The 20,452-nt window shown below is 41.3% G+C and overlaps 1 protein-coding gene across 11 annotated transcripts in view; it reads left to right on the top strand.

Annotated features, from left to right (window-relative positions):
* The window catches only part of CHD2 (chromodomain helicase DNA binding protein 2), a 91,401-nt gene that overhangs the window by 2,402 nt on the left and 68,547 nt on the right, over positions 1-20,452 (top strand). For 8 of the 11 annotated variants that reach the window (XM_052807873.1, XM_052807871.1, XM_052807872.1 and 5 more), the window contains exons 1-3: positions 15,246-15,677; positions 18,346-18,417; positions 19,133-19,222. The gene's annotated coding sequence lies outside the window, so the exon portion shown is untranslated. Of the gene's footprint in view, positions 1-652; positions 793-9,489; positions 9,570-15,245; positions 15,678-17,247; positions 17,364-18,345; positions 18,418-19,132; positions 19,223-20,452 lie in introns of those variants that run through there. The other 3 variants (XM_052807870.1, XM_052807869.1, XM_052807866.1) reach the window with 3 other exon arrangements.

Genomic DNA, 20,452 nt, shown 5'->3' with positions numbered 1-20,452 from the left:
CCTTTTCTTTTTGGTCCTCTTTCCTCACATCCAGCTTTTCTACCACCTCCTCCTCATCCCTGCTGCTGATGGCTCTGTTGCTGTCACCCAGCAGCTCAGCGGATGTCCCTGCCATCTGGGGACCTGCACAGCACTCCCCACATCCCGGAGAGCCACGCAAAAAGGCTGGAGCTGGACATGTTTAGCAGTTTGGCTGCATGCTCTCTGTCACCTGGAACATGCTTGTCCTTCATCAGTGAAGTCTGACTTGTATGTTGGGAATGACTGAGCAGGTGTTTAGGACAGTGAGTTTCCATATGTCTAGGTCAAATTTTCCCATGTGAATAACTCGATGGTTAGAAACAGCACTTTATCCACCTTACACCCTGCTTGGCTGACTTTGTTCAGTTAACTTTTTGATTTGACTTGTCTGTCCTTGGATTGTTTTCAGAAAAAAAAAAAAGCCAACTACTGCCTCTTAGCAATTTCAGAAAACCTCAGTATCTTAGAAAACATGAGTTTGGCTCTTGAAAAGCAATTGTTAGTAGTAGCCCTTTTTCTTTTCATTGTGTTTTGAGATGTGAAAAGCAGAACTTCTGAACTCTTGAATCTTTCCAAGAAGGCAAGCTAATGTAGCCACTTGTGAAGGAGGATCCCTTTCTGAAACACATTTGGCCCTGTGCTGTGTCTGCTACAATGTGCCACCACCACAGCTTGCCTTTGCTTGGGATTTGCTCTGCACAATGAAAGGCGGAGGATCTGGTCTGCCAGGAGGAGGGTTTGCCTCCCTTGTTTGAGCAGTTAGGAATGTGGGTGAGTCACTGCCTTGTTTGAGGAATGAAACCTTCCATCCCAGTTTCTTATGCCTTTGTTTGCTTTTAGAACAGCAGAGTTGTTGAAGGTAACTCTCGCTCCTGTGGCTCCTCTGTGGCTCAGCCTTAACATCTGGTTTCACATGTTGTATTTCCTTCTTAAAAGTACATAGATGAGACTACATCTTTCTATGTGTGCTCAGAAATCCGTAGGATCCAGCAGACCTTATGAAATCAGAGCAGGCAAACCCACTTCTGTCCCCAGCACAGAAGGCTCGTTTTCAGCACAACCTGTGCAGCAGGGTGTAGTTCTTCTACAGCAAAGTCGATAATTAAAATAGTGGCAATTTCCAAATACAAAATTAGAACAGTCTTTGAGGACAGGTTTTTTTTCAGGAAGGCAAGAAAAGCAGAGAAGGAAAGAATGTATAGGAAAGACACAAAATCCACAGCACAATTTTCTAGCTTTTCTAGCTTTCAACTATTTGATTAAGCTTAGGGACCTGTGGCCATTTTGTGAATGAATTATCTAATTTCAAAGGTTTTAAATACCTCAAATTATACTACTACCTTTGAAAATAAGGTCCTTACTTTATGTGGATGCTTGAGTTTAGGTTCTTTCTTTTATGTTTTGTGGATTGAAAAAAGGAGATATTAAAAGACTCTTCATACATACATTGTGCTATTTTCCTTTACTGCAGTTTGACATCTAAACCTGATCTTTTTTCCTTATATAATAGATAGCTTTCATTCCTGGTTTTTTTTTTTTTACACTTAGATGTATTCCCAGTTATTCCCAAAAGCTCAGTATTTGTATTTATTCCACAGCAAGCATGTGACTCAAGTGACTGCATAATTATATCAAAATGAATTTGGGTTCCTCTTGTTGCAAAATGTTGTATGGCTACAGATATGATTTGAATGCATGATAAGCTCCGAGTATTGAGATTACAAGAAAAACTATCTACAAAATCCTACGGATTAAGGTCATGCATGAGATATTTAATTCTCCCTCCTGTGAGGTTCGATTGCAAGATATAGTCTGCTCCCACTGACTTCTTAAAATGAGAAAGCTTGAAAAAAAAATTGACCAGATTCTGTCAAATTTGCTTTGTTGCTAGAGGAGCTGGAGGTGTTGAAGAAATAGGGAACTGTGAGGAAGGGAAGAAGCAGGGACTGGGGGGGTCAAAATCCCTGCTGGCTCACAGCTTGAAAGCCATCAAGATGACTCTTTTTCTCCTGGAATTTGATCCACTATAGAATTAACTATATCAGAAGGTGTAGTTCTTCCTCTTCTTTGTTGCTGTGATTGCAGCAGTGTTTTAAGGCTGCAGTTGGGACCAAGGCTCCATTGTGCAGGGCCAAAGAATATGTGTCCTTGTAAGTAAAAGATGCAAGGTGAGGATAGGAGATGTGGAGAGCAGAATGGAGATCATGGGGGAAGCACCTTGGCCCTGTCGAAATTGTTGTTTTGGTTTGGGGTTCCCCCCCCCCCCCCAAGGCAGATAAATGATCAGACAATATGCCCCAGAGCCTTGACTTGATGGAAGGTAAAATTGGGATTGCTCTCTGTGGGCCAGCCAGTCCCTGAAGACCACTGCTCACCTCTAAATCTGCCACGAGCTGAATTTTTTTTTTTTTTAATAGAGGTGGCCATTCTTCTTCTGCTTGAATTTGCTCTGAGTTCACCAGTTCTTTTTTTCCACAAGCTATTGAAAATCATCTGATGGCAATAACTTCCAGTAATCTATCCTGATGTACAAATGGGGTGTATCTTTATGGAGAACAAACCAGCCTGTTTTTAACAGTTAAATATCGATCAGCTACATGCACTCCCTCTCAAAATAACCTGTGGATGTAACAATTTCACCCTGTTGCAGACGTTATTAGTCTCTTCTGTCCTTCATGATGCCTGTAACTAGGGCATTGCTGCTGCCTGACTGTGTGTCCCAAGGGAGCCTGGTGGTGTTTGTGCAAACCTGATTGGGCTGAGAAAGGGGTGGAGAAATGCAGTTCTCTGCCCAGGATATATTTAGTGAATGCAGCTGTGGGAGGCAACAGGAATAAGAGAGCTCTTGTATTGCCAGAGCTCTGGCAGCTCACATGCTTAAATAATCTGCTATTTTCTTAGCGATGCATTTTCCCACCTCTACAGTGTTTTTAATTTGAATGTAAAGTTATACTTTAATGTAGTCAGAATTCTTCCTGGAGCTTGAAAGTGAGATGCATTATGGTGCCAGCCTTGCTGTGGCCCTTCAATGGGAGCAGCAAGCAACTTCCACATGCGCTGGGCCTTCTCGCTGGCAAGCAGGGAGATTTGACTTCATTTTCACCCATTAGGGAGGCTAGTGGTGTAGGAATATGCCTTTCACATACACTGCAGCGCTTGCTTGGACTGGTAGCAGATCTGCAACGCTAGTATGGCCCCTTCCAAGCAAATAAACTCTGCTTCTTGCTAGGGCTGATGAGCTGGGATGGAGAGCCTGCTTTTGGTATGTCAGGGCACTTCATTGTGCTGTGCAAACTGCTGCTCTTCCTGGCATCCCTGGGAGTCTGATCCAATATTTGCTGGTGCATCATGGAATAAAAAAAGAGCACAAAAATAGGTTTACTGACCTGACGGGTCAAGTGGGAGCATGTCGCTGCTGCTCTGCATTAGGACTAATTTGCCTGTACTCTCTGGCCATGTTCAGACTTGCCCCTGGAGAAAAAGACTGAGGCTGGGAATTCCCTGTACATCATCTTTCCTGGCTTGTTCAGCAGCACAAAGCAGGCCATGAGCTACTCTGCCTCAGGCATTAAAAGTTTATGACAAATTAAACTGCAGAACATAAAAAGAACTTTTTTTTTGGTCTTGTTCTAATGCAGTTAAGGGGTTAGAAAAACAAGACTGGTGCAGGGAGGTCCAAAGTATGTCTCTGTGTCTGAGCACAGCCTGGGGATGATGGAGACATACACATTTAGAGGGAGACAGACTATGCCATTGTTTTTTCAGAGCTTGCCCCACCTTATGGAGTTTTTCCATATGCAGCAGCCTTGCTGGGAGATGGTGCTGGGTCTCACCTGCCAGTGCAGCACCCTGACTCTTCCCACCCCACGGTGGGCAGCATGGGTTTGCCCATGGCAGGGACTTGTACCCACCTGAAATCTGTATTGGAAATGCAGGTCCTGTGGATGGCTTTCATGGTTCCACCGCAGGCTGGCACAGACCCTGAAACACATCTGTCTTTTATTTAAATTGTCCAGTATATGTGTTCTGGATATAGCTGTCCCACCTTTGTGTGCTGTGACCTAAGGGAGTTTCAGCGGTCAGTTTGTGTATCAAAAGTATTTAGTACTAAAATGCAGAAAAATGCATCTGTGAACAAATCTGCACTGAGCTCAATGCCCCGGGTATCCACACATTCTTCTCTGTCCCTAATCTTGCTGAGTCTGTGCCTGAGACTTGAGTTTTTTCAGCAGTTAAATGGTTAACTTCAGGACTAATTGGCTCTGAGAGCTCCAGTCCTTTGCAACAGATTATTGGCATGCTGGTAAGAGCAGCTCCCTTCCTTCCCTTCCCCCATCATTATAAAAACATGTACTGTAGCGAGAAACCAAATACCACATGGCGCCCTACACGGAGCCCGTCAGTGCTCCAGCTCGGTATTTAGCACAAAAGTCCCTTTATATTTGGGAAGCGGAGGGAGAAAATTCTGGAAACACAAGATTGCGGTGATACTGGCTGAATCAGCAAATTTATTTGCACTGCACAGGGCGCTGAGTCCAGAGCCCCGCTTACCAGCCCAGCCTGCGTGCACCCACTCATCCCACGCCAGTGTGGGGAAGAGTCCCGGGTGTTTTCCACAAGCTGAAGGCAGATGGGGAAGGCTGGTCTGTGCACAAGGAGGGCTCTATGCACTCCCTGTCGCTTCTCTGTTTGTTAGATTACAGCTTTGCGGAGGGCTCTCGGGAGTCCTGGAGGGACTGAATGTAAAGAGAGAAAAATGAAAGCTGGAAGAAAAAAAAAAAAAAGTTGCATTTCTGCTTTCCTGCAAGGAGGCGTGTGTTTTTAGGCAGCTGTCTACAGAGGCAGTCGCCATTTCGTGAAGCAGCATTAATGCAGCAGGAGGAGACATGTTGTGTTCATAGGAGTTTGTATTGTAAGGTTTTTCTCCTTGGTTTTAATCAAGAGGCTTTTTCGTTCCACCTTCACCCTCTTTCAGTCCAAAGGCTTTCACTTTTAAACTTAAAGTAAAAAAGTAATAACAAGTAACAAAAACAAGGAAAAAGGGGAAAAGTTCTCCTGAGGGAATCACAGTGTGCAACCAAAATCAGGTCTCTCTCCAGGAGACTTAAAAAATTCTAGAGGTGTAACATGGTTCCAAAAATGCCGCCAAGCCCATAGCGAGGATAACCAGGATGATAACATGGCTGCGCACCCAGCATTGCAGAGGCATAGCTGAGGCGTTCAGGGAAAATGTAGTACATCAGGTATGTTTTGAATGGAGTATCTGTTTCTAGTATAAAAATATGCCTGACTGGTCTGTGCACACGCGATACTGGCCCTTTTTTACTTGCATAGGCTGACTTGACCTCCAGGTATTGAGATATTAGTTTTGATCTGAAATCTCTGACTACCGCCAGTGCTGCAGAACTGCTCATTTGATCACAAGAGAAAATACTGACTGTGGCAGGAGCGAGGTCTGACTGAATGTCCTTCAGTGCAAAACTCTTAGAGCAAGGAACAGCATTTTTGCTAAGGGTCTTTGGTGTTAGAGTTTACTTTTTCCACTCCGGGATCTTTCAATTGCAAAATACATTATAAGGCTTATTTGTTTAACAAGTCTCTGGGAGCTGGGAGAGGGAGCATTAATGCTGGCATTTGGGAATACAACTGATATTATTGCATTTGATTTTGGTTTCGTGTCATTATTTTCTGGTTTCAGAGTCAGGAAAAGCTGTTCATTTATTTTTCATGTAGCTGTATTTTTATCCTGGCTTCTTAAGGAGGCAGGGCTTATGAAATCATGCTGTTAGAGGCCTTGAGCTTTTGATCTGATGTTCAGTTTCAACAAATTTCAGTTCCAGAGTTTCTGTACTTTGGGGGAGGCTGCGAGTTACAGAGGCAAATTAGTGCTTCTGCTAAAGAATGAACTACAAAATGAGTGCAAAGGCTATCTCTTCTGCTTTCCTTGCTGACCAAGCAATCAGTATCTATGTGCCAGTTGACTGGTCAGTAACGTATAGCTCAGAAGTATCCCAGCCTCTGCCTGAATATGGCAGAGCGGGGATGCTTCTGCAATGCAGTGCTAGTTGGGTGTGCAACTGCCGACTATCAGGAAAGCAGGCCTTGTTATTTCAGCTGCTCACAAAAGACTTGATAACTTCTAGCCATGATATTCAAATCCAAACTAGGACTGCAAAAAGTATTAGTCATATTTAAAGCCAAGAGTAAGTCAGGTTCCTCCATGTTAGTCGCAGTTGAATTTTGCAAGGTCTTTGATCTCCTTGCTCTGGGTCCAAAAGAGTGTCTCCTTTTCAAGCCTGTCACCTGCAAAGATTTCTCTGAGAGGGTGATTCCTTCATTACAGAAAAGCAATGTAAAGAAACTTTTTTGCCACCTCAAGATCATTATTTTCTTGATTGCCCTTTTGTACTCTGCTAAGGTTACAGGTCAACTGTAACTTGAATGTAGCGTGCAGCAATGACCAGCAATACATCTAGCACAGAGCTCTAGTATGAAGCTCACGCACATCTTTGATTTGTTCGTGTAAGACTGTGTATTATAATGATAATATAAAGCATAAAATAGCTTTCATATATAAAAATTACTTTTCCAGCATATACTAATGTGCCTTTCTGAACCTCTTAATTAGGTTATATTTTCTCCTAAACTTAATTCCATTTTATTAACATCATTTGAGTAGATTTCAACTTCATTTTTCATTATCTTTAGAGAGTGTGTGTGTGTATATATATATATATATATAAAAGATAATCCTTTATTAATCTTTTGAACAGAACTGTTTTCGTTCATGCAGCAAAAGTACTGTCCCAGAATATTCACTATCAGCACCTGATATGCTAGCCAGGAGCACAATATCTTAATAATTGGAGTTGAAGAAAAAAAGGCAGCTATTAAAGTCCCAGTGTTTCACTTTTGTTCGTGTTATGATTCTAAATTATTCAAGCATTTGTCTTTATCCCCTACACATACAAACTTGTGTTCCCCATACATCTTTTTCCTCCAAAGTCTTCTATGATCTCCTTTATCTTATACACTAGGTCAGAGTGTTCAAATGTACTGCTTAGTACCAGTAACGTGTGTCTTGTTACAAGAAAATTTTAGATAGTTTCCCAATTAAATGCATTTTATTTTGACCTATTTGCTTCTACTTAAATCTAACATTTTGTCTCTTGATAGTCAATATTCTGTTTTATGGAAAGGTTTTAAAGGTATGCTGAAGGAGATGAATAAGAGGTGAAGTACTTAGCACAATTTAATTTGTATTATTCCTTTTGCCATTATTAATGAAATAGGCAAGAAAAAGAAATGTTGGGGAAAATACAAAGAATGGTGATGCAATTATACCTGCATGTGCAAAACTACATGCTTGCTCTTACTTTTGAAATTTACACCTCTGCTTTTATGTTCTCTTTCCTTCCTATGGACTGGGTTAGTTCATTTCAGTTACATTTTCCAAGTACTGACATACATGTTCATTCCTAAATTCGCTTCATATGCTTCTAAATCCTTAGGACAACATTCGGTTTAGACACACCAAGAAAACCTGGAGTGATTCCACTGACCTAAATGTAATTACTCAGTGCTGAATTAAAGGCACAGGCACGTAACTTAAGACCCATGTGTCTGGAGTAACAAGATGACATAAAAATCTCAGCTTTTGTCATTAAATTAAATGTTTCTAAGACCTTAAAATAAGATACATTTGTAGAGAGAGGTAATAGCTTCTTGATAAATCCACTATTAAATCCTGGAGAAAACAAGTCACGTTTTGGGTGCATAGAACCTTGTTCAGGTCTTCCATGGGGTGAAATTGCAATGGAAGTTGCAGTCAGATTTTTCAGACAGCGATGAAGTGCTGTGGATGTCTCACTCAAGATGTGTTTCATTCCCTCTGCTGCTTTAATTGTACAAAAAGCCATTGACCTCATTTTGCGACAGGACTGTACCAACAGTGTTTTCTTGGGCTGCTTACATTTTCTCACCAGCTCACCTTCTAACACTAATCTTTGACTAAATATATATATAAAAAAAATTACACTGTGAATGATTTCAAGCTGAGACAAGATTATCACCATTAATGGCTTGGTCAGAGAGAAAGAGTATTTGTTTCAGCATGCAAATCTGTTGCCTGCAACAGTTAAACCTGGTAATTCTGGAGTTTAGATGGATGACATGCCTGACATGCACAAAACTGCTCCAGTCCCTAGGCTGATGAGCTCTCCTAGCTGGATAAAGCTCTGGCCGGAGCCAGTTTATAGTGAATCGACTGTAGAAAGAAAATATAAAAGCTCATGGGAAACATCAGTCTGACACAGAAGCTATTTCTCTTCAGGTGACATTCTAATCCAAGTGTGTCCCTGATATAAGTATCACTATATCAAAAATTGATTGGACCCCACATCTAACAAGTATTGACAAATATGAAAAAGTTTGTTTTGAACTACGAATATAAGGGGTCTTCTCTTTTATGTATATGGTACATTACAAGAGGGTGATTCAGTGCTTCGTCAGACTGTCTATAAAATAAAGTATATGCTTGTAAGATTTCAGAAAAAAGGCTGGCTTCTTTTCACTGCATGTGGCAATTTGCTGAATAATGCATCATTTTGTCAACAATTATATAGCAATCAATAAAACGCCCTACGGTGCTACCTGCACACAAGAGACAAGAATGAAGATCGTTATGGAAACAGGCTTGAAATTTGCTTGAAATAAAAATCCCAGTTCTATACTTGTGGTTTTGGAGGCCTGGGTTGTTTTTCTTTTCATTCTAGAGTAGCTGTAATTCATCTTGTTCAATTTGAGTGAAATTCATCATGTTTGCAAGGCTAGTATGAAGCCCTTTGCCTCCAATCTTCCAAGGAGATTTACCGAGAAAGTATACTTGTTATTCTTGTCATCTAAACTTTCCAAAGTCTCCACTAGAACTCAAATGGAGAGTTAGTGGGGGGAAAAAAAAAAAAAAAAATAGAGCTTACAGTTGGGGTATTTTTTGTCCTTGATTTTGATGTGTAAACACATATTTGTGCTAAGTCTGTGTTCCCTTTTCTGATCATACTCCTCAAATACTTGAGCAATCAAGCTTTACTGGCTCATGTTTGCAGCAAATAAATTTCAAGGATGGACAGATGAATGCCTTTGGAAAATGAACTTTAAATCTGCACAAGGAAGTAATCATGCTAGAATTTCAAATTATCTAAGTTTAAAACAACCCCTAAATTATTATTAATTTCATTGTCTAGATCGTCTAAAAATGTATTATTTCACGGCTATGTTTAAAATCCAAATATTCTGAAGATTCTGATTAAAAGTTATAAACTGTTCTTTTCTGACTCTCTGTAACAATTGTGTGATATATTGGAAAATGGGAGAACAATATATTTATTTTGAAACGTAAGATCAGGTATAGTGCTCTCAACCTTGCCAATGCTTCTCTCTCTCTCTCTCTTTTTTTTTTTTTTTTTACAGGCTCTTGATAAAATGATGACCATCTCCCAGCTCAGCAGAATGCTCCTATGGTTCCACAGACCGTACTTAGAGCCAGAAGGGTAAGATAAAGCAAGCTGTTTGCAGCTTCTACCTTTTAAAGGGATTTAAAACCTTACCAATATTTCTAATCCTTGCATGTTTCCAGTCCTGCAAGTTTCCAAGCAGCAAACTTCATCAGTACAGAGGAGTTAAAGTGTGTAAGTCAAGTCACACAATGTGCATGCTGTACCTATAGGTATTAAAAGTTCCTGGGAAGGTGCATATTAGTTTCTGATTTGCTTTCAAAGGTGATTTCAGTAATAAGTAAAGTTGCATCATTCTTTTTCGTGTAAGGAGACATATAATCGCTTGTTAGCACTTGTATAAATTCTAGTGTCTAAGTAAGTACAGGCAAAATGGTCAGTCGTTAATTTTTTCTACTGTGTCCCAGCCGTCTTATAAAAGTTTGCCAAGCTAAGCAGAGTAGTTTGTTACCTAAAAGCTGACCTTAAAAAAAAAAAAAAAAAAGATTGTTTTGTACAAGTAGCAGGGGTGAAGAAAAAGGGGTAAAGAAACAGCTTTGTTCTTCCAAGCTCCAGTGGCTTACTTTAAGAAGCAATTAAACATATTATTAAAAAATCACCCAAGTTCTTTAAGTTCAAAACAATCTAGAGTTTTAAACTGTCATAAGATTTCATCAAAATAAGTGCTACTGTATCTTTCCCGCTTTTCTTATACCTCTAAGATTGGCATTTAAGGCAATCGCTGTATGCTAAGTGTTGACCAAATACAGCATAAGTACCTTGACTGAGATGGTTACTATTTCTTATAGTTAAGATGGCAACAAGGGATAATTTGAAGATGATCTCTGATAATAACAAAGATCTTCAAGTTTCAAACCTCTTTAAGAAAAGTGGACTTGATTTCTCAAGTCAAGTTAATATAAAGCACAATAATGAATCCTCTCACTAGACAACAGTTACTGGTCTTTTATTTGCCTTATTGTATACAGGAACTCATGCAAAACTGAAATAGCAAGGTGGGTAGGTTGTTCAGGAGCTCTTAGATCTACAATTTGAGCTCAGGCCACAAGATCATGTGTACAGAAACAATACTGATTCTTTCATGCATTGTGACCAGCAAGTTAAAAATTTGCTTAGGAAAGACACTTAAAACCCACAAAAGATATTGGTTCCATTTCTCACTTCCATTACGTCTTTATACATTTTATTGATAACTTATTTTTCTTTGAAAACAGGAATAAAAGAGCTGAATCTTGGTTAAAATCACTTCATTTTGAATAAACCGAAAAAGCACTGGAATTTGGCTTAGCAGACTGAAAGATTTTTTTCTTTACCATGTGTTTATGACACTGATAAGAATTTGTTTCTAATTATTCATGGTAATAAATCTTTTTCTTTCTGCTCACAAGGTTCATCATTCTAAACATGAGCACCATAAAAGTGCTAGCAAAACCACCATATTAACATAATCTTAGTTTTCAGTGTTAAATCCTAGAAACAAAAAGGCCGTATGTAAAAGTTCTCTCTATGTGTGTAGATGTGTTTGCAATTATTCATTACAGGCTGGAACAAAAGTCTGGATTTGAATTCCAGTTCCAGACTCAGAGCAGAATGAATAGCACAAGCTGATTGCTAGAGTTGGTTTTTATCCTTGCTGCTGGTGTTATTGCTTGTCTTGTGACAGTAGCAAAAAGCTTTAGCTAGGATCAATGTACCATGAACATCTTCACCAGTCACACAGGGAAGTTGGTTCCATGCTTAGAAGAACTTTGTCTTTATTTACATTTCTGTCGATGTTACTCTGTCACTGCTATGAGAAGCCCACAGATGACAGCAGTGCAGGCATAGCCATACTCTTACAGCATCTTTGTGCATGCTGCTCCAAAATCCTAGGTTTTCAGAAGTGTGATAGAAGGTAATTTGTATCTGCCTGGACAATTATTGTGATTTTAATAGTGAATTACTGAGGAAGGAAACACAAGGGAAAAAAAAAAAGCAGATTGATTGTTTTAGTAAGATATTACAGGTTACATACAAAACCAGAAAATAGGACTATACTTTATTCAGGACAAAGCGACAATTTCTGTGAACACCCAGTTTGCAGGAAGTTAAATGCCTACCACAAAACAGCTTGCTGTGTTCAAAGGGCATCTGATATCCTGTTTGCATATTCTCTATCAAAATAATCCAAACTATTATGTTTGGTTTAGGGCCTAGAAAATTGTTATTGATTTCTCCTGAAAAGTGATAGAGTTTTGGTTGAAGAAAAGTTCGGTGACGTTAACACATCTCAATCTTGTTTAGACTCCTGTTTTCCACTTCAAAAGGCAGATGCAATACTTAACCATTTTGTCAAATATCGGTGTCAGATCTCTGGCCTTCCCATTATATTCATGTCTTCAAAGAGCTGTATGCTACATTTGCACCTCATGTATCACAAAGAACAAGCTTCTTCACCAATCTTTTGGTATCCTCTGGTACAAAGGGCATGTTGGGGCAGGCAGGGAGGGGACACTGCCCTGCGAAATTAGTGTGCTTTTGCATGTTTTCCCTAAGGGATAACAACAATCTGCATGGGAGCTGGGGGGAAGGAAAAAAGGTTGTAGAAGAAAATAGTTTGGGTGAGTACCAGAAAGTGAGGTTGTGTGCCTCCATCTGGAATTCTAGCCGCAGATGCAGTCTCAGAAAATAGTTCCCAAATTAGTAATGGAAATATTAAGTTGTCTCATTATTATCAGACATGTCGTTCGTAAAACATGGCTGAAGTGTTTGGTCTGATGATACACAAAGCAAGAAAGCATGTAATCTAAAAGAGAAGAAAAAAACCATATGGAGGAATTTACATTTGTGTAGAAATGCTGAATTTAGAAGGGGAAAAAATGGGGTGACTGCAGAGGCAGTAGGAATGAGAATTTTGTGATTATACAGAGCCGACCATGGGAGATAAAAATGTGAAAAAGGAGACTAGTGCTGTTCTACTGTTTCATTAGGAAAGAAGAATGCAAACAGATAGACTGTTATCAGTACATGAACAGCAAAGTTGTCAGACAAGTGCTGTGGCTCTGGAGAGAGTGACTGTACTTATGTTCACATACATACAACTCTCTTGAAGCCAAGAAACAGAAGAGGGAATGAATACTTGTGTAAGCTTTTTTGGAGCTGCTTTAGGCCTTGGTGGCCAGGAAGCAAAAAAGCAGCATTGAATATATTTAATGATGATATTAGACTTCCAGTAATATTTTGGTTACATGTAGCAGCAATACAGCAAGTGACTTTCAAAAACATTTCTATCTGTAAATATACATGAATAATTTTTTTTAAAGAAGAATAGTCTATTATACTAGACAGTCTGGTATAGATAGAGAAAATCAGATAACAGTTTGAGCATACAGGTTAGGTCTTGTTCAGTTACAATCTTACTCTTCTGGCTATAATCACACTATTACAAAGTGCAATTAAGTCTTGAATGCCTGATCTCTTTTCTTCCTTTCATGTGGTTATTACAAGTGATCATACTCTATATATTTTTCTAGAAATGTACTCGTATTCTGGGAAGAAACAGTAGAAAGGCTGGAAATGGTACACTAAACTTCTAATCTTGGTCCTTGCTGTAAAGTCATACCTTGCAGTGTTGGCTGAAAATGCTGACATAAGTTGAAGTGCTTTTGCTGTGCCCTACTTTTATCTAGTTCCTGCCTTATTCTTGGCTGCCTTTCCCCTTTCTTCACTGTTGGTAGTTTTCCAAGGAGGACAGCATCTGGGTTCTGTCCATGCAAACACCTTTACATACAGTTACACGCGAGTAGCTCCACTGAGAGCAAGAATATTAGCCTTTGCAAGAATCTGAATGGGAATGAAGTTGCAGAACAGGCTTCCTGCTCTCCATAGTCTCTGTAGACCAGAACTTCCATTCTTATTCTTGTGGAGAAAAAAAAAAAAAAAGGCCTTTTGCCCTTTTCCAGTGAGAAGCGGTATTTGCTGTTTTGCTCCACCATTGATTCCTTGGCTGGAGGCTCCCATGCTGTAGTACCTTTATGCAGGCCACCACCATCCCTTCTTTGAAGATGGTAACCACCTTATCACCACTGTCTACAAGCCAGTAGATTTGTGTGTTCCTCCCCTGCTACCCTATACAAGGAGGCCTGGCTTTTTTCTATATTTTGAAAGCAAATACATCTCTCGGGTCAAAATAATTTCTCCTTAGGGACATTTGTGAGTGATTCTTTTCAGCTTACCAGCTACTTCTGGCTTTTCCAGGACCCAGCTCGGGAGATCACTGATGAAGTCCAGCTACATGATTTCAAGTGCCAGACTAGCTCCTCAGACCTTCCATAATCTTTTTGAGCGTTGTTGGTTTAATCGCTGCCATAACTACCCACATTATTAGTACAAAAAAGGAATGAGACACCTTTCTCTCTGCTATTAATGGAGCAAGCTGTGCAAATAGGAGAAAGGCATGCATATCATTCAAAGTGGCTGCTGAAGTATGTAAATACTAATTATGCTGTTCTGTCTTGTTTATTGGGTGTGCCTCTTGCAGAGGAACATCATAACTGACTGGCAGGGGACAGGCATGTATGACAGTGACCAAGAATGAGGGGGATGCTCTTCTATCATACTGGTATCTGAAGCGGTTTCCATGGCAGTAGTCAAAATAGGAGACAGTGTCCTGGTGAGGTTGGCATACGAGGCAGTTTCTATGGTGTTGGCTAAAAAAAGTAGGATACCTAGTTTTATTTGGGTGTCTGGTGTTTTTGAGATGTACTAATGAGGACTGGGATTGACGCTGCAGAAGGGCAGGTGATGCCGTCGCTCTGGCTCTTTCCAGCAGCAGGGCTTAGTAGCAGGTTGAGCGTGTACAACGCGGAGGAAGCCCACGGCAGTTGGCTGTACTCGGGTCGAGTGAGCCAAGTGTTTGTGGCACCATTTTTTGTGGTGAATTGGGGCCGGTGCCCGGGCCAGGGCCCAAGCCGGGCTGCCACCTATCAACGGCAAGGGCTCATGAGAACAGAGGTGCTTTTTGTGGGAATGGCAGCAGAGGGTGCCATAGCAAGCTGGGCCGTTAAGCGAGGGGTTCTTACAGGCCAAGTGCGGGGGGCTGAACCTCACCGTAGCTCGGTGCGGGTTGGCGAGGAGCGCCTTGGGCAGGCTGAGGTACGAAGAGATTTCCGAAGCCTGGGCTAGAAGGGAAGGCGGCGCCCAGACCCAGCGGGGTCAAGGCTGAAACGAGGCGGGGTGGAGCTGGGGACGCCCCCGGCCAGGTGGGCCTGGGGAGGGGGGCGGCAGCAGGGCCCAGGGCCGCCGGCGGGGCGGGCGCTCCGCGCCAGCTGCCCGCCGCCCTCCTCCCCCTGAGGGGAGGCTCGTGCGGACGGGGCGCGAGCCCGTGGCGGGCGGGGCGGGGGCGCGAGGAGGCGAGCAGGAGCCAATGGGGAGCGGCCGGCGCCGCTCGCCAATGCTCGGCGGCGGGCGCTGAGGCGGGGAGCGCGGCCAATGGGAGGCCGCGGCCGCCGTGCGCGCGGGCCCGGGGTGGGGAGGTCGAAGGAGGGCGCGGCGCGGCCAATGGAAGCGGTGCGCGCGCTCGGGCCTGGCGGGGAGGGCGCGGCGCGGCCAATGGAGAGCGGCGCGCGCAGCCGAGGGCGGTGCGGTGCGGAGCTGGGGGCGGGGGGGGGGGGGGCGCTGCGCTGCGCGCCGTAGGTAGGGGGCAGGGGCGCGGGCCCGCCCCTTCCTCGCCGCAGTGAGTAGTGAGCGGGCGGCCATGTTGTGCGGGGGGGAGGGGAGGAAGGAGTTGAGAGGAGACGGAGAGACTCTCTCACACACACGGCACAAGATGGCCGGGGAAGCAGCCGCAGCTGCAGCCGGGCTCCCGGGCGCTTTCCCCTTGGCTCGGAGCGGGGAGGCCCGGCGAGCGCTCCGGGTGCCGGTCTCGGAGGCCAAGTCGGGCCCGGCACTCTGGGGGTTCCGGGGCGACGGAGGGCGGCGAGCCGGGCTGCCGTGCGGGGCTGCCGACGGGTGGAGGGTAATGGCGCCGGGCTCCGGAGCCCTGCCCGCGCCTCTTCCCTCGCCGGGCGGGCGCGGGGCCGTCCTTCGCCGCGGGCAGGGCGAGGAGGGGAGCAGCGCCCCGTCCTCAGGGCCCCCGTTGCCTGCCGACGGGCTGCTCTTCGCCGGGTAAGTGCCTGAGTCTGCTCGCTTCTCATTGTCCTTTGTCCTTGGGAGGAAAAACAAAATGTCCTTGGAGCCGGGAGGGGGAGGGGGCGCCTGCCTCTCCCTGCCCCCCCTCGCCGCTCGCTGAGGGGAGCCTTGGGGACCCCCCTTCGTCTCCGTGGCCCCTTTCGGGTAAGGGGGCAGCCGCGCGGTTTGGGGAGGGAGCGGCGGGAGAAGGGGTACCGCAGAGGGAGCCCAGCTTGGCGACCGCCCCGGTGACACTCGTCGGTTCCCGGGCTGCAGAGCGCTCCCCCCCCCCCCCCCCCCATGCAGCACCGAGGGGTCTCCGTACACCCCGTCCCCCAATGCAGCACGGAGGATGGGGGGCAGCTGCGGACGGGTTCCCCAGTGCAGCAGTGAGGAGAGGGGGGGCTGCAGACCTGTTCCCCTCCAGTGCAGCATGGAAGGGGGGCATCTGCAAACCAGCTTATAACTCCAATGCAGCAGTAAGGGGAGGGGGGGAGAGGTGAAGACTGTACTACATCATCAGTTAAATGTTTCGCCCCAAGCCCGAATCTGTTTAAAGAGCATTTGTTGCCCATTGCTGCTCAGATGGGGATATGTTTTCGTAGTTTGTAAGAACAAAGACGCCATGTCCTTTTCTCTTAAAAATAAAACTTGGTGGTTTTTTTGTGGGGTGTTGGCTTTTAACTCTTTCTAAACCAGTAAGAAAAAACAGGCTGCGGATGAGACAGCTCAGTACTTTACTGAAACAATAGATAGAAATTTACTTCACTTGAAAAACAGCAGTTCAGGTGCAGAACTTTAAAGAAAACTCTTAAGAATTACGTGCAATATGATTTTGCAATTAAAACTGCAATGCAAAAACTTACAAGCTTAAAAAAAACAAAGCTCGGTCATGCCAAGTCTACAGTTTAAAGTTGGCAAAATACTACAGTTGTGATTTTGGCGAAACTATGAGAAGAAGAGGCAGTTACTTAAATAAGAATTACATGATAAAGAAACAAATGGGTTTGTGTGTGACATTAAAAGCTTTTAAAAAGCATTTATTGGGTGTCAGTTTTGTTTTTAGTATTCAGTTTGTGCGTTTTTCAGGGAGCTTGCAGTCGTTTCTGTTTACATAGCATTTTTATCATTGTTTCGATGGTTAATAATTTAGAAGTTGTACAACACCTATTGCAAGACTTTCTAAAAATGCAAGTTTAAATGGAATGCCTGATGTTTGTTTTGCGTTGGCTCGCATTCAGCAATTATCAATTTAAGGGTAAAATTGTAATTCCAGAGGTATAAAAAGTCACTGTAGTAGAGCAAGAGGTAAATACTAAGAACTTTAGTTTTAATTGGAGATTGTGTATAGCCATATTTGTTGATTTATCTGGTGTACACTTGTACAGGATTATAAAACTCCGTGCAGGTTTTAAATATTGCAGTTGGAGGTAAATCTACGTTTTTCTGTACTTCTCTGCAAATATGAATCTGTCATTATAACTGTGAAAGTTGGCTTTTTTTTTTCTGGAAATATAAATACAAGTTTCAGCAACCATTGGACTTCTATCACCTTTATGCAAAGTGTTTGGTATCTTTATTTTAGATTTGGATTATGGTACTTTTATAACCCCAGCAACAGTTCTGCAGTGTAGAACAGGTTGAGACATACACACTTTGCTGAAAAGAAAGTTCTAGCTTTAGGTGGGTGTCTGCTGTATTTTTTTTTTTTAATACATTAGGAGATAATTTTAAAAATAGCTTTGAGTTGTTTCTTTCAGCTACTGAAAATAAAATAGCAGCTAAGTGTCTCTGAAAATAAATTGCTTTTAATTATTAACATTTTATTCAATAGTTGTGCATTTTTGTATATACAAGGTGTAGGAATTTAATTTATATTTAAATATCTTTTAATGTAACATTAAAATGTTTTTTTTAAATTACTCACATATTTACAGAATTATTCCAGGCTTCTTCTAGAGTACGAAATAATGGTGATAAATATAACTGCTGAAAAATAAAATGTTAAGCCTTTTCACAAAAGGCGAGAAAAGTTGGCTAGAGGTAGTGCAAATATGGTGTTCCTTGTGTTAAAGAGCATAGTTTGGGATCTGATTAAAGGTTAAAGAAGCTGAAGGCTTTGAAACTGTATTCTGAAGGGCAAAAAAGATATCTTTTTGGGGGGAGATCAAGTAACTTATGACTTAAAATTCAGAGAAGCTGATGACAGAAGCCATTTTCAAATTTGCTATCACTAGAGTTTTTATTTAATTTTGCATAGCCTACTTCTAAAGACTTTAATGTGAAAAAAAGTACAAGGACTGAGAGGTATTGTGTGATAAATTACTCAAGAAGAAAAAAATCTAAAATTGGCTAGGCATTTGATCTTTAAGTCATTCAAAATTAAAGTAATGGGAGACAGAAGAGCAGATTGCAGTTATTCATGCAAAATTATAGATCATGCATGTTGTATGTCAGTCACTCTTCATCTCCAGTGTTTTTCTTCAGCCAAGTATGTACAGCCACCCGTACTTTTATTTTTAGAGTTGAGTTCTAAAGATACAGTTACTGCTATCATAAGTTTTTCCCAACTTAATTACCTAAAGATCAGTAAATTTCAAGTATCTGACTTGTTCTGCTTTTCTAAAGCAAAATGCTGAAAATTTTGATACTTTCTTTTTTTTAGGTAGAATTCCATGAACAATACCTTATTTCCTGACTGGCTTCCAGAAGAATCGTTCATACCTTATTTTCTTAGGTAAGAGTGGTTATAACTTGTAGTATGTTAATTTCCTTGTTATTTTTTTGATCTTGGGATTTGCCTTTTTTGCTACTGTGCAGATGGGAAGAAAAAAACCTCATTTTTAAATTGGAGTGGACCCATTTTATAAATTATCTGGAATTTTTTAAAGCCTTTTTTTGCAGATATGGCTAGACTGTCTTAAAATAATGAGATGTTTGTGCTACTACTTCTGTATAAATTTTAATTTACTAAGGCTATTTAATAAGTGGATTGTTATTTTTTTTATAGATGTATACACATACATATGCATTGTATTTGGTGGGAAATGACAGTATGTTCATATAAACCCAGAAGTTCCATATGTCCCATTTCACCAGTGAAAACATGCATAGAACTTTAAAAATTGTTTGGTTTTTGTACTTAATGAGTTTGTAGCATTAACGCTTGGGGATATTGTAGAATTTGTGTATGATGGTAATGACCCTAGATTTCAGGTATTCATACAGAAGGAGATTTTTGGGGCCTGTGTCTCGATTTTGGAGACCTGAATGCTAATGCTTGGCAAGAATAGAATATTACGTTTTCGTACTGTGGGTAAAATTTTTATTAATCGTAACACACTTTATGTGTTATAAAAAAGTTTATATTAATCAAGAACATTAAAGCTCTAGGTAAAATCTGTATGTACCTTTGTTTTCAGACAAACCTGGTTTTGTTTTTTTCTTTAAAGGCTATTACTGGATATTGTTCTTGCTTCCAAAGATTCAGATGGCTGTTTGGGTAAAAGACCTTGAGCAAAATTCCGTGCTGTGCATACCAGGTATGTTATACTGTGTTGCGGGTTGTTTTTTGGTGTTTTTTTTTATTATCCTGGAAGTAATTTTTCTTTTTTTAGCAAAATAAACATTGAACATTTATGTTACAATGTTTTACTGTGTTGAATTTTCTTTCAAGTTTTAGTGCATTTGAAAACTGTTAGCATGTACTAGATACAGTAATGTTAATCTCTTTTCACATCTTGTAAGATTTTTATGGTCACTCTTAAATAAGACTTTTTTTAAGAATCTGAAATGACCATGTCAGCGTGTTGTAAAATAAAGCTGTGCTTATGAGGATTGCCATATCTACTAAGGTCATTCAGTCTAATCAAATTTTAGAAATGCTTTTCCTTCAGTTCAAGGTATTGCTTCATTAGCAAGTGACACTCATAAGCTTTTCCTTTCCAAGAAATTGTTTTTATACATTAAACTTAGAAATTCTCTTTTCAGTGTAAGTTTTACTCTAAAAGCCTAAACCTGCACCCAGTCGTTATGAAGTATCTTACTGTCCTTCTTGCAGTATAAACAAATCAGCTTTCTAATGTTTGATTTTTTTTTTAATTTCTTTTTTTACACTTTAAGGTTCTGCATTTAGAGACAGAGTAACGTGTTACATTTGAGTCATGCTTTCACCACTGTGTAATTAAAAGTTGGGGATCTTGTTTGCCTGTCTTGACTGGTTCCTTTTCACAGCTTACCATGCTAATGTACTTCAATACATGTTCAGAATCTCAAAGCGTAAGGTGTCTTCATGAAGACATGTGTATCAGGATTCTCAAAAATACTCTTGATAATTTGCTTTTAAAAATTACATAATTTATCACAATAACTTAAGAAAACAGATGTTGTGAACCCCTGTGGCTTGGATGAAGGCTTCAGCCTGTTCATATAAGAGAAGTCATATACCAATTTTGCATATGCTTTTTAAAAATGTCTCTTTAGGTTTTAATAAATCTTTATCTGCAGTAAGTCACTGCTAATATGCAAGGCAGATTTCAAATAATATTTACAGAGAATAGACATGTACCATGCACCATGGATGTCCTGCAGCAAAACACAGCTATTGAACAAGGCTGTTAGGTATGTTCTAGACCTTCATTGTGTAACTGTCTGATGGGAAGTTTGAGAATTAGAAGTTTGTGTTAGAAATGGTCTGTTACCTTGAGAAGAACAGCAGAACATAGGTGAAATCCCATGCAAATTTTCAGTTTAGAGGGTCAAAATGACCAGAT

Source organism: Harpia harpyja, chromosome 14, assembly GCF_026419915.1.
Source record: "Harpia harpyja isolate bHarHar1 chromosome 14, bHarHar1 primary haplotype, whole genome shotgun sequence".
NCBI lineage: Eukaryota > Metazoa > Chordata > Aves > Accipitriformes > Accipitridae > Harpia > Harpia harpyja.
The sequence above is the reverse complement of the archived record's forward strand: the minus strand, read 5'-3'. Positions and strand labels throughout refer to the sequence as shown.